The sequence below is a fragment of the Lissotriton vulgaris genome, unplaced genomic scaffold, assembly GCF_964263255.1.
Source record: "Lissotriton vulgaris unplaced genomic scaffold, aLisVul1.2 SCAFFOLD_313, whole genome shotgun sequence".
Classification (NCBI taxonomy): Eukaryota; Metazoa; Chordata; class Amphibia; order Caudata; family Salamandridae; genus Lissotriton; species Lissotriton vulgaris.
The window spans coordinates 795062-807371 of NW_028242526.1; the positions used below are offsets into that span (position 1 = coordinate 795062).

The 12310-nt window shown below is 48.4% G+C and overlaps 1 long non-coding RNA gene across 1 annotated transcript in view; it reads right to left on the bottom strand.

Moving 5' to 3' along the window:
• The window catches only part of LOC147668930 (uncharacterized), a 62227-nt gene extending 56645 nt beyond the window's left edge, over positions 1 to 5582 (bottom strand). Inside the window, exon 1 of the long non-coding RNA XR_015303776.1 lies at positions 4926 to 5582. This is a non-coding gene — a long non-coding RNA (uncharacterized LOC147668930). The remainder of the gene's footprint in view (positions 1 to 4925) is intronic.
• Between the last annotated feature and the right edge of the window lie 6728 nt (positions 5583 to 12310).

The following is a 12310-nucleotide window of genomic DNA, read 5'->3' on the forward strand; positions in this document are numbered from 1 at the left end:
ACCTTTGTACTCTACCATTCCTGTGTGACGTTTACAGTATATCCATTCGTATCCCTTCCCTATGTATATAGAGATAACTCTTATCACTTGTATATGCGTAGACCTTTGTACTCTCTACCATTCCTGTGTGACTCTTACAGTATATCCATTCGTATCCCTTCCCTATGTATATAGAGATAACTCTAATCACTAGTATATGCGTAGACCTTTGTACTCTACCATTCCTGTGTGACTCTTAGAGTATATCCATTCGTATCCCTTCCCTATGTATATAGAGATAACTCTAATCACTAGTGTATGCGTAGACCTTTGTACTCTCTACCATTCCTATGTGACTCTTACAGTATATCCATTCGTATCCCTTCCCTATGTATATAGAGATAACTCTAATCACTAGTATATGCGTAGACCTTTGTACTCTACCATTCCTGTGTGACGCTTACAGTATATCCATTCGTATCCCTTCCCTATGTATATAGAGATAACTCTAATCACTAGTATATGCGTAGACCTTTGTACTCTCTACCATTCCTGTGTGACTCTTACAGTATATCCATTCGTATCCCTTCCCTATGTATATAGAGATAACTCTAATCACTAGTATATGCGTAGACCTTTGTACTCTCTACCATTCCCATGACTCTTAGAGTATATCCATTCATATCCCTTCCATATGTATATAGAGATAACTCTAATCACTAGTGTATGCGTAGACCTTTGTACTCTCTACCATTCCTATGTGACGCTTACAGTATATCCATTCGTATCCCTTCCCTATGTATATAAAGATAACTCTAATCACTAGTATATGCGTAGACCTTTGTACTCTCTACCATTCCTATGTGACTCTTAGAGTATATCCATTCGTATCCCTTCCCTATGTATATAGAGATAACTCTAATCACTAGTATATGCGTAGACCTTTGTACTCTACAATTCCTGTGTGACGCTTACAGTATATCCATTCGTATCCCTTCCCTATGTATATAGAGATAACTCTAATCACTAGTATATGCGTAGACCTTTGTACTCTACCATTCCTGTGTGACTCTTACAGTATATCCATTCGTATCCCTTCCCTATGTATATAGAGATAACTCTAATCACTAGTGTATGCGTAGACCTTTGTACTCTCTACCATTCCTATGTGACTCTTACAGTATATCCATTCGTATCCCTTCCCTATGTATATAGAGATAACTCTAATCACTAGTATATGCGTAGACCTTTGTACTCTACCATTCCTGTGTGACTCTTACAGTATATCCATTCGTATCCCTTCCCTATGTATATAGAGAACTCTAATCACTAGTATATGCGTAGACCTTTGTACTCTCTACCATTCCTGTGTGACTCTTACAGTATATCCATTCGTATCCCTTCCCTATGTATATAGAGATAACTCTAATCACTAGTGTATGCGTAGACCTTTGTACTCTCTACCATTCCTATGACTCTTAGAGTATATCCATTCATATCCCTTCCCTATGTATATAGAGATAACTCTAATCACTAGTATATGCGTAGACCTTTGTACTCTCTACCATTCCTATGACTCTTAGAGTATATCCATTCATATCCCTTCCATATGTATATAGAGATAACTCTAATCACTAGTATATGCAGTAGACCTTTGTACTCTCTACCATTCCTATGTGACTCTTAGAGTATATCCATTGGTATCCCTTCCCTATGTATATAGAGATAACACTAATCACTAGTATATGCGTAGACCTTTGTACTCTCTACCATTCCTATGTGACTCTTAGAGTATATCCATTCGTATCCCTTCCTTATGTATATAGAGATAACACTAATCACTAGTATATGCGTAGACCTTTGTACTCTCTACCATTCCTATGTGACTCAGAGTATATCCGTGTCTATCCCTTCCCTATGTATATAGAGATAACGAATCACTAGTATATGCTGTAGACCTTTGTACACTCTACCATTCCTGTGTGACGTTTACAGTATATCCATTCGTCTCCCTTCCCTATGTATATAGAGATAACTCTAATCACTAGTATATGCGTAGACCTTTGTACTCTCTACCATTCCTATGTGACTCTTAGAGTATATCCACTCGTATCCCTTCCCTATGTATATAGAGATAACTCTAATCACTAGTATATGCGTAGACCTTTGTACTCTCTACCATTCCTATGTGACTCTTAGAGTATATCCACTCGTATCCCTTCCCTATGTATATAGAGATAACTCTAATCACTAGTATATGCAGTAGAGGGGGGCAGGGGGGGAGGGGGGCTGAGAGGTCTGCAGCAGGCGCCTGCACACCCTGAGCTCTCTCAAAGACAGTATCTTGTCACAATGCAGCCTCCACCCCCCCTCCCGGGCATTTACTGCATTTGAAATGCAAGTTGCTTTTTCATTCATTATTGTGCAATTAAATCCTTTTTCTGTGGACTTCCTTTCTAGGTCTAATGTTCAATTCGTGGTGCTAGTTTGCGTGTGATCTTCCTCCGTGCGTGCACCCCCGCCCCCAGGCATTAAGACATCCTCGCCCCCCCCCCCCCCCCCCCCGAGGCATGGAGACATCTCCCCCCGGCCCCCCAGGTATGGGACCCCCAGGCAGGGTCAGTCTTGTGAGTGTGACCCTCCAGGAATAGACTCCCCGGACCCCCAGGCATGGAGCCCCCACCCCAAGCATGCAGCGCCCCCGCCCCCCCCCGCCCCCCAGGCAGGGTCAGTCTTGTAAGTGTGGCCCCCCCAGCCCCCGCTGCGGACCAGGCCCGGTTCTAGGAGTTTTGGTCTGGATGGGCCAAGGGTTTGTTTGGGCCACTGTGGGTCCAATATTTGTCACATCTGTAATCCCAAGATGTGCATCATCTCTGCTTCAAACAGGCGCACAGCATCTGGAGAGTTACTTTAGAGCGGCAGCTGAGGCCCATACTCCACAGCACAGCTCATCACTTCCAGCAGGCTCGGCTCCAGCAGCAGCAGCACTCCGAGCCGACTGCAAGAGCAGCTTAAGGTGAAGGAGGTCCCGGTACCACACCGAAGCCTGGACATCTGGCACTAGGAAGACGGGCGCTGAAAGCTTCGCCAAGGCTGGAGCCTGCTCTGGCTCGAGCCTGAAGCCTGGCCCTGGCCCGGCCCTGGCCCGAGTCTGAAGCCTGGCCCTGACCCTGGTTCTGGCTCGAGTATGAAGCCTGGCTCTGGCTCGAGCCTGGTCTGAAGCCTGGCCCTGGCTCGAGCCTGGCCCTGGCTCTGGCTCGAGCCTGAAGCCTGGCCCGAGTCTGAAGCCTGGCCCTGACCCTGGTTCTGGCTCGAGCCTGGCTCTGGCCCGAGCCTGGCTCTGGCCCTGGCTCGAGCCTGGCCTGAAGCCTGGCCCTGGCTCGAGCCTGGCCCTGGCCCTGACCCTGGTTCTGGCTCGAGCATGAAGCCTGGCTCTGGCTCGAGCCTGGCCCTGACCCTGGTTCTGGCTCGAGCCTGAAGCCTGGCCCTGGCTCGAGCCTGGCTCTGGCCCCGCTTGAGGTCCTGCTGGAGTGTCGGGCTCAGTGGGCCGAGCTATTATGTGCGTTCTGCCCGCCACCCTCCATCTACCCAGGATGTGGCATACCAGCCAGAGCTTGCAACTTTGGAACTGGTCGAGCTCGGTTCGAGTCATTGATTGGCTCAGCATCCTGTCACTCTGGCAAATCTCAAGTGCCTCAAAGACATGAATGTGACCTTGTACAATGTGACTGCTGTTCATGTGAAGCGCTTCGATAGCTCAGCTAGAGGTCACACTATAGAAACCTTAGGAGGTAAAAACAAAGCATCGACATAGGAGACAAACAGCCATTCAGCGATGATTTGTCCAAAATGACCACAAAACCTGGATCCATCGCAGCTTCTCCACTGAAGCTGCGGGAGCTTCGGGCAAATATTGTATTTCACCGAAACTCGATTTCCTTCATATATGCGCATGAAAGCACTTTTCAAATCCATAAATCAGAAAACCACCTATACAAAAGCTATTGTGTGAATTAAAAATACGAATGTTGCGCTATAATAATCTGGGCACATACAGGGTCCACTTGGCACCTGTCTCGCCTGTTGGTTCACTGATAGCGCCGCCCCCAGTGTGAGGCAGCGAGGAACGACTGACTAAAAGCTCATGCTAGGGGCAGATTTATGAAGGCCTTGCGCCGCCGGGGCGTCACTTTTAACATGGTAATAAGTGACGCCCCGGCGGCGCAAGGCCTTCATAAATCTGCCCCTAAGGGCCTTATTTATGAAGGCCTTGCGCCGCCGGGGCGTCACTTTTAACATGGTAATAAGTGACGCACCGGCGGCGCAAGGCCTTCATAAATCTGCCCCTAAGGGCCTTATTTATGAAGGCCTTGCGCCGCCGGGGCGTCTCTTTTTACCATGTTAAAAGTGGCGCCCCGGCGGCGCAAGGCCTTCATAAATAAGGCCCTAACACTTTTAACAAGTGCTTCTTAGTGCAGCGCTAGATTGTGGCATAATTAGATCAAAGCTTTCCCGTGTTAAAGAAACAGTCTCATCAACATTTTAAAAAGTGTATCATATGTTACGTGATGTTTCAGGGCTCGGACCGTCCATGGGTTCTTCGAGCCGAGCCAGAGCCCGGGCTCGGCTCGCTCTCCCTGTTCACGTGTTTGCTGCCCACCTCCAGCCCCAAAACTCAATTAAACTTCTAAAGACCCTGAAAACGACATTTCGACTCCTGACATTGAGACTGATGAAGCGCAGGCAGGGTCAGTCTTGTAAGTGTGGCCCCCCAGGCATGGAGCCCCCCCCCCCCCGCTCTGCACCAGACTGACGCCGGCCCTGGGGGGAGATGGACGGGAGGATTATAGAAAGTTCAGGGGCCGCGACGGACCCCCCAGGTCAGGGGGGGGGGCGCATCTACCGGCCACTCCGGCCCTGATGACCCCCTCGGAGGCGCTACTCACCATGAAAGAACTCCGTGCAGGGCTTCAGGACGCCGTGGGGCTCCGTGCTGGGCTTCTGGGCGCTGTGGGGCTCCGTGCTGGGCTTCAGGAGGGCTCCGTGCTGGGCTTCTGGGCGCTGTGGGGCTCCGTGCTGGGCTTCAGGAGGGCTCCGTGCAGGGCTTCAGGACGCCGTGGGGCTCCGTGCTGGGCTTCGGGAGGGCTCCGTGCTGGGCTTCTGGGCGCTGTGGGGCTCCGTGCTGGGCTTCTGGGCGCTGTGGGGCTCCGTGCAGGGCTTCTGGACGCCGTGGGGCTCCGTGCTGGGCTTCAGGAGGGCTCCGTGCTGGGCTTCTGGGCGCTGTGGGGCTCCGTGCTGGGCTTCTGGGCGCTGTGGGGCTCCGTGCTGGGCTTCTGGGCGCTGTGGGGCTCCGTGCTGGGCTTCTGAGCGCCGTGGGGCTCCGTGCTGGGCTTCGGGAGGGCTCCGTGCTGGGCTTCTGGAGGGCTCCGTGCTGGGCTTCTGGAGGGCTCCGTGCTGGGCTTCTGGGCGCTGTGGGGCTCCGTGCTGGGCTTCTGGGCGCTGTGGGGCTCCGTGCTGGGCTTCTGGGCGCCGTGGGGCTCCGTGCGCTGTGTCCCTGACACGGACACACTCGAGGCGCTACTGAGGGATCAAACCAGAGCGCTTCGGAGCCGCCGCCTATGTACCTGCCTCATTTGCATAATTAATGCCAGGTGAGTTTGGCGCCAGTTTGAACTCTTTCTCGTGCTTCCATTGGCTGGGCCTTCAGTGACATCACTTCCTGCACTGAGGGAATGTGTTTTTTTTTTTTTGTGCCTTTAAAAGCAGCAGCTTCAGCCTTCGCGGGTTAGTTGCTTGAAATGTTGGAGGCGGGTGGGTGGATAATGTGATGGGAATTATTTATATGTTCAGACGCTTTTTGGCGCGTGGACGTTGTCCTTCTTTTGATATGAGAATAATTAAACAACATTAGTTTCTTTAGCTCTTTTGAAGAGTTTGACACACTTTTTTTTATTAGAAATGAAACGTGTTAGGTCAGAGGTTTTTAGTTTTTTCCTCGCAAAAAACAAAGTGTTAAGTGTGTTTGTTTCAAGGTTCAATGTGTTAATACAATCACGTCATCTGTTCGATTCTTTTTTACACGTTGTTGAGCGGGTGGTTACACTGCAGGGGGGGGGGAGTGACGTTTACAGAACTACTAATGGGTGTAAAACCAACAAAGGCTGCGATGGCCGAGCTGTCAACTTGTAAAGTGTATTCTTGGGTTCTAAAAAAATGTTTTTAAACTTCAAGGAGAGGTTTATTTAGAAATATTAATATGGTTCTAAACAATACTTCATATAGCAATTATTTGTTAATGCACACATGCAAGAAAGTTCAATAAAAAGTATTAATGATCAACTACACATGAAAATAATACCCGGAATTATAGAAGAGGACGCGTGTAGTCGCAGGATCACATGACGTGTAGATAACAACACTTGTGAATGAAACAATCTTAAGACATTATAGGAAATGATGAATGAAGCCTCACTGTACACCGAGCAGTGGGAGGTCCGGGGGCTTCTTGTTGTGAGAGATCGGGGAAAGAAGTTCTCTCCCAGTATCGTCTGGATATTGTGTGAAAGGCCCCAGAGGTGGAGTCTTTTTGTAGCAAGAGAGATGGGGTGGACAAATGCTGCCTCAAGGCGCTGGTTGTGACACCGCCACCACCACGCAAAATAAGACCATTGGAGGAATGTTTCCAGCTCTTTGATATCTGATGAAAAGCTTCGGCTTTTAATAAATCAATAAGTAATACTTGGGATCGGCCCCCCCTCTGTCCGGTGTTAGACTGCCTGGGAAAACATTTGTGAAGTAGAGGGGGATTGAGGGGTGAAAAATAGTGTTCATTTGATGCCCCCAAAATATAAAAAGATGTGGACAGGTGAATAACATATGAAGATCAGCGTTAACCTGGGAGCATGTCCAGCAAGTATTACCATGTCTGTTGTGAATTTTATTAGATATACAAGTGTAAAAAATAATCTGTTATAAAGAAAGAAAAGTGTTTGCGTTGCGCGGGCGGCTCCAGATGATTTCCTGATTTTCGTCCACATTCTGTTCCAAAAAGAAATAAAGCCATTCACTCCCAAATCAGATTCCCACAACAGTTCTACTTTAGTTTTATCTCGGAGCTCAGGGGGAACCAATAAATGGGAATAAATGGTGGACGCTTTGGGGGTTATGCGGAGAAGATTATGCCAAGGGTTGGAGAAGAGGAAGATTTGAGTTTAGCGTAAGTATCAAGTATTACATTCCGCAAGATCAAAAATGTAGGTTTAAAAGAAGAAGGTAGATGATATAGGGAGTGTAATTGCATACATTGAAAAGGGGAGCCCTGATCAAAAAGTTGGTGACCCCAGAGCAGACCCTTGTGTCTCCAGCTCTCCCAGTATATAGGTTTCCTGTTAGGAAGGATTTGTTTGTTGTGCCAGATGGTAGAATTGAGAAAAGTATCTAAATTATGCACAACTAAATGAGGTGCAATAGATAGTAATTTACAGGGTTGCTTAATCATGGGAGCAGAGAGCGTTTGCGGGTGAAGGAGCGATATTCCTGAAGTGAGAAGGGAACAAAAAATGAGGTCTCCAGATCGACCAAGAGAGGTTTATCCTCGGTCTGATTGGTAATCCAATTTGTTAGTTGGCGTAACTGAAAGGCCTCGTGATAATTGGAGAAATGGGGGAAATTGACACCGCCCTCAGATTTTGGATTTACTAATTTCTGTAACGCCATTCTTGATTTTTTTATTATTCCATAAAAAGGAGATCAGAATAGAATTGAACTCTGAAAGAATTTAGATGGAATAGGTAGTGGATGTTGGAGAGGATACACAAAACTATTGGAGGTAGCATCATTTTGATTGTGTCAAGACGGCCCCACCAAGAGAGATGAAGGGGATGCCAGCCTGCGCTCAATGTTTAAAGTCCAGCAGACGCATTCTTGGGTTCTAATCGATGCTCCTGCTTTTGAGTTTATATCGTACGATTCAATGCAAAAAAAAATCTGGGCCCAAAGTTTTGGTTCCTAAGAGCGCAGCTGGTTTTAAGAAAGCTTGGGGTGCCCGATACCAAGGCTGTATAGTGTTTATTGTAGGTTATTAGACCTCGTTAATTCACTTCCAGACACTTCCTGACTTTGTTACTCTAGTGCAGTGGTCTTCAAACTGTGGGGCGCGCCCCCCTGGAGGGCGGGGGGGGGCGTTGAGACATCTCAAGGGGGCGCCAGTCGACCATTTGCAACCATCAGTGCTGCATGGTCCTTCACAGACGGCTTCCACTAGCTGAATCTGGTTAAAGTAATATCCATTGTAGGATAACTGGCCGTGATTTACAGATGGGGTCGTGTAAAATGGGCAGGTTCTACTCGGATGGGGTAAATCTGCCTTCAGTGGGACTTTTGCTGGCTGAATTACCGACAGCAGACCCGTACTACGGTCATTTAAGTTACTGAAACATAAACAAATAGTTGCTGATATAAACTACGTGCATTTGTCAAACACTGTTAAAACGTGAGAAACACTGCCCCGTTTACTGTACAAGGACTTTCATCGACATTAGGACTCCTGCATCACCCCATGGAAGCAGAGGAGAAACGGTGTGCTTGTAGCAAGTGTAAGGCCACTCTCTCTTTAGTGCAGATCTTCTTTCTACGCAATGTTTGAACACAATTGTATTTTGTATTTTTGTGGCCGTTTTCTATTGGGTTAATGGAGGGGCTCTGGGAGGGATAGAGGTGGGCAGACCAACCAATTAACAAGGAAGTCTGTCTTGGCCTTAAAATCCTGTACATAATTAAGTCAAGCCTTGAAAACATTATCATTGACATAAATAAAATAATTTAATCTGGAATCATTTCACCTTGGTGCACACGTTTATATCACCGCCTTGAGAGGCGTTTGTGCTCCCACCGTGACGACAATGCCACTAGTTATCTAGGAAGCAAGCCACTTTTCATGTATATATCGTATACGGCCTATTTTCTTTTCATGAATGAAGCAACATTATAGTGTATTGAATCTAACACAAGATGTGATTGCACGGCACACATCCTGAATTCATGCATTTGTGTATACTATCTGTGAGAAGTTGGCCTGATATATGATGTTTCCAATTCTGCAATACCTTATGCTGTCTGGTTGTAAGTCAACCTTATTAGACATGCTATCCTAGTGGTAGCATAGACTAAGCAGCCTTTTATATTATAAAAATATATGTGTTTATTTCTAAATTAATCCCCAGTACTCTTTATGAGCAAAGGGGCACAAGCGTTAAATCAAAAGCACAGTATAACATATGAAAGTTGCACAATTATGGATGAGGGCGGGTGGCCACTCAAACCATATATTAAGAAAGTGGTATAAGAGATACCAATCGAACAGTGGTTAGGCCTAGGGCCTAGGGAATCGCTGGGAGCAGTCGGGACAAGCAATGCTGAAGTCGGGAAAAGCCTGCGGGATTCGGGTGTAGCGCTTAAAGCACACGCATGCACCAATGCAAAGTCAATGGTGCGTAAAAGTTACACAAAGAGAGTTTAAGGATACTTCCGCTGAACCTAGAAGGACAAAACTTTAGACACAGACCCTAGAGGTGTGTACCAGTGTGGGAACACCGGCGTTGCTGAGTTACCTCACCCACAGGAAGCGGGTGCATAGGGTCGAAGTGGCGTCGGGTTTCGTCACGCAGGTTGATGGTGCTTGAAGCTGAAGATGCTGCAGACGATGTGAAGGAGAAGTGTCCGGTGTGATCCAAGGGTGGATCAGAGTCGTAAAGTGCCTGAAAGCAGAGGGGACAGAGACTGGGTCACTCAGCAGTGACCAGGGTGGAACCAGGACGGAACCAGGCAATGTCGGGCGCAATCAGGTGGTTGTTGAGGAGCTTCTCTCCGCTGCCACGTGGGCTCTGGGGCATCTGTGACATCTAGGAGCGGGTCCCGAGCTGTCTCATGGAGGCTCTCACCATCGGCGCTGTCGGCTTCAAGATCGGAGCAAACAACACTTGGCAAGAGCAATCCACGCGGGATTGGACGATTGCTTCTCACTCGGACCAGGAGGGTCAGAGTGGGTGCTCCTTTTCAGAGGAGCGGGTGCAAGTCTGGAGCAACCAGAATCACAAGTCAAATTTAGGTTTTTGTCGGCACTAGGGCCACAAGCCAGCTGGCAAGTGACCTGGCCAACGCGTCGAGCCAAAGAAAGCAGAAGGGCCCCGCACAGCACTCGTCGAGTGTGAAGGGGTGAGCTTCGGTGCAAAAGTGGCTCAGGGTTGGGGCTTTTTAAACCCCGGTGTACAGCTTCGAGGGTCACTCGTGCGCTGCACAGTCAGCATCTCGTGGTCTTTTCAAGATGGTGTGCCCCACGCTTCCGGTCACCTCCACAGGTCTCAGCTCGGCAGGGACTGTGGATCGGGCTGTAAGAAGGCAGGCAAGCTTGATCTCGTTGATCTCTGTTACTCGAGTTCCAGCAGGAACTGCAACAAAGCAGACGTCGAGGTGCTGGATGGTGACTGTTGGCACAGGGTGGTCACTCCTTGACCACAAGGGAGATTCTTCAGTCTTCTACGTTGAGTAGGAAGTCGAAGGGTCCAGAGTTTCATTTCAAATGTTTCACCAGGATAATCTGAGTGCGTTGGCACTGCTCCCATTCTTATACCAATCTAGGGGGCTGGATTACCTGCTAGGTCCCCTCCTATGGGTGGGACCCAGGAAGGGGGTGGATACACCCCTTTCCCTTTGATCCAGGCCGCACTGGGACAGGGGCTGGTGTGCCCCAGAACCGGTTTGGCCGGATTATGCAAGGGGCAGCCTTGTGCGCCCCAGGCAGTGTCTGGTTTCTTTCAAACCTCCCTGCTACAATCCACTATCTCCTGTCTGGGGTGGTGTAACACCTCCCTGCGACAGGAAAGCCTTTGTGCAGGCCTCCTCTGCTGAGTTTCGGTCAGCAGCAGGAGGTCAGACTCGTGTCTGTGGCAGAAGCATCCATTTTGTGGATCTGAGGCTCTTTTAAAAATCAACCGCGTTTCAGTAAAGTAACATGTCTTCTCCCTCTAGAGGGGTGGAATGCTATCCCAGTCGGCAGGACTGTTGAGGGGATAGTATTCCAAATCGTATGACACCTTACACGACATGTTTTGATAAAGCCAAACCAAAGTTGCTATATAACCGCGAGGATTATAATGCACTTAATAGTATATGGTATGGCATTATCCGGGAACAGCTTAGGGAGTTGTTCCCGAAAGCTGCAGACAGGCTCAGCTCATGCTAGAGCTCCATCTCACATTAAACCACGCACTCTGCCTTCAGGATTGATAAGGCCTTCCATAGGAGTGGCTCACAGGTTTATATGTGTCCAGATATAGGTTTAGTTATAGGTATCTGTGATGGTTTTACCACTTTAACCCAAGTAAGATCGATAAAGAATGAGTTTATGGCCTTGCATTGAGACACGGTTCTCTATCAATTAGTTAGTATTGGCTATTTATTTCAGAACAGACAGTTGGAGTGCAACAAGGTTCGCCACGAAGAATAAACCACTTAATCCAGTAGTTTCCTTTCTAAGTTACAGTCTTTCAGGATGAGCAAAGTTGGTCGTCCACGCTGTTTCCGCTCTGCTACTCAGGCCGGTACTTCCCCAAGAGGCAAGGCAAACCGAGAAAAGAAAGGACACTACGGTCACTTATCTGCTATACTTATTTATATTTTCTACGGTGCTCCCCTTCGCCAGCTTTCTAGGATCGCCACAAGTGAGGTAAGGAAGGCAGTGGGTTGAATGAATGGAGGTAACAAGGAGGGTGAGAATCATTCCATGCACTTATTTGCACCAAAACCCCCACCACCCCTTTGGCTCCAACCTCTGTTTCCACCCTTTTTTTCCCGTTACTCGCCTGGGGCTACAGTCCCTGGTGACCGTAGCAGTCGGTATCTCGGCGTCCTGTGCCTTCAGGGAACTGCCGGATACTATCGCGGTGTACTTTGGGGTTCTGGTCGTCTCCTCTCACCTCTGGGGACCCTCCGACGTCTCCTCCCTCGTTATCCTCTCTTCGGCTCTTTCTCCCGCTGCTTCCCGCGCTTCTCCTGATGATCTTTCACTCCTCCACCTGAGATAACCGTCGTTCTCTCTCCCGTCTTCCTGAAACGCTAGACCGCTGAGTGTTGCATTGTCGGATGCCCAGCTGGGCGCCATCTTGGGGTTCTCGGCGCAGTCTATATTACATTGCCTCTCTTCTTGGGATGGACGGTCGGGCCATTCTGATACAGGGAACCTGGATAGGTAGTCCACATTTCCTTGTAATTTTCCAGACATGTGCAAAGTCTGAAATGAAAAAGGTTTTAAGGCCAGGAACCAGCGTAAAACCTT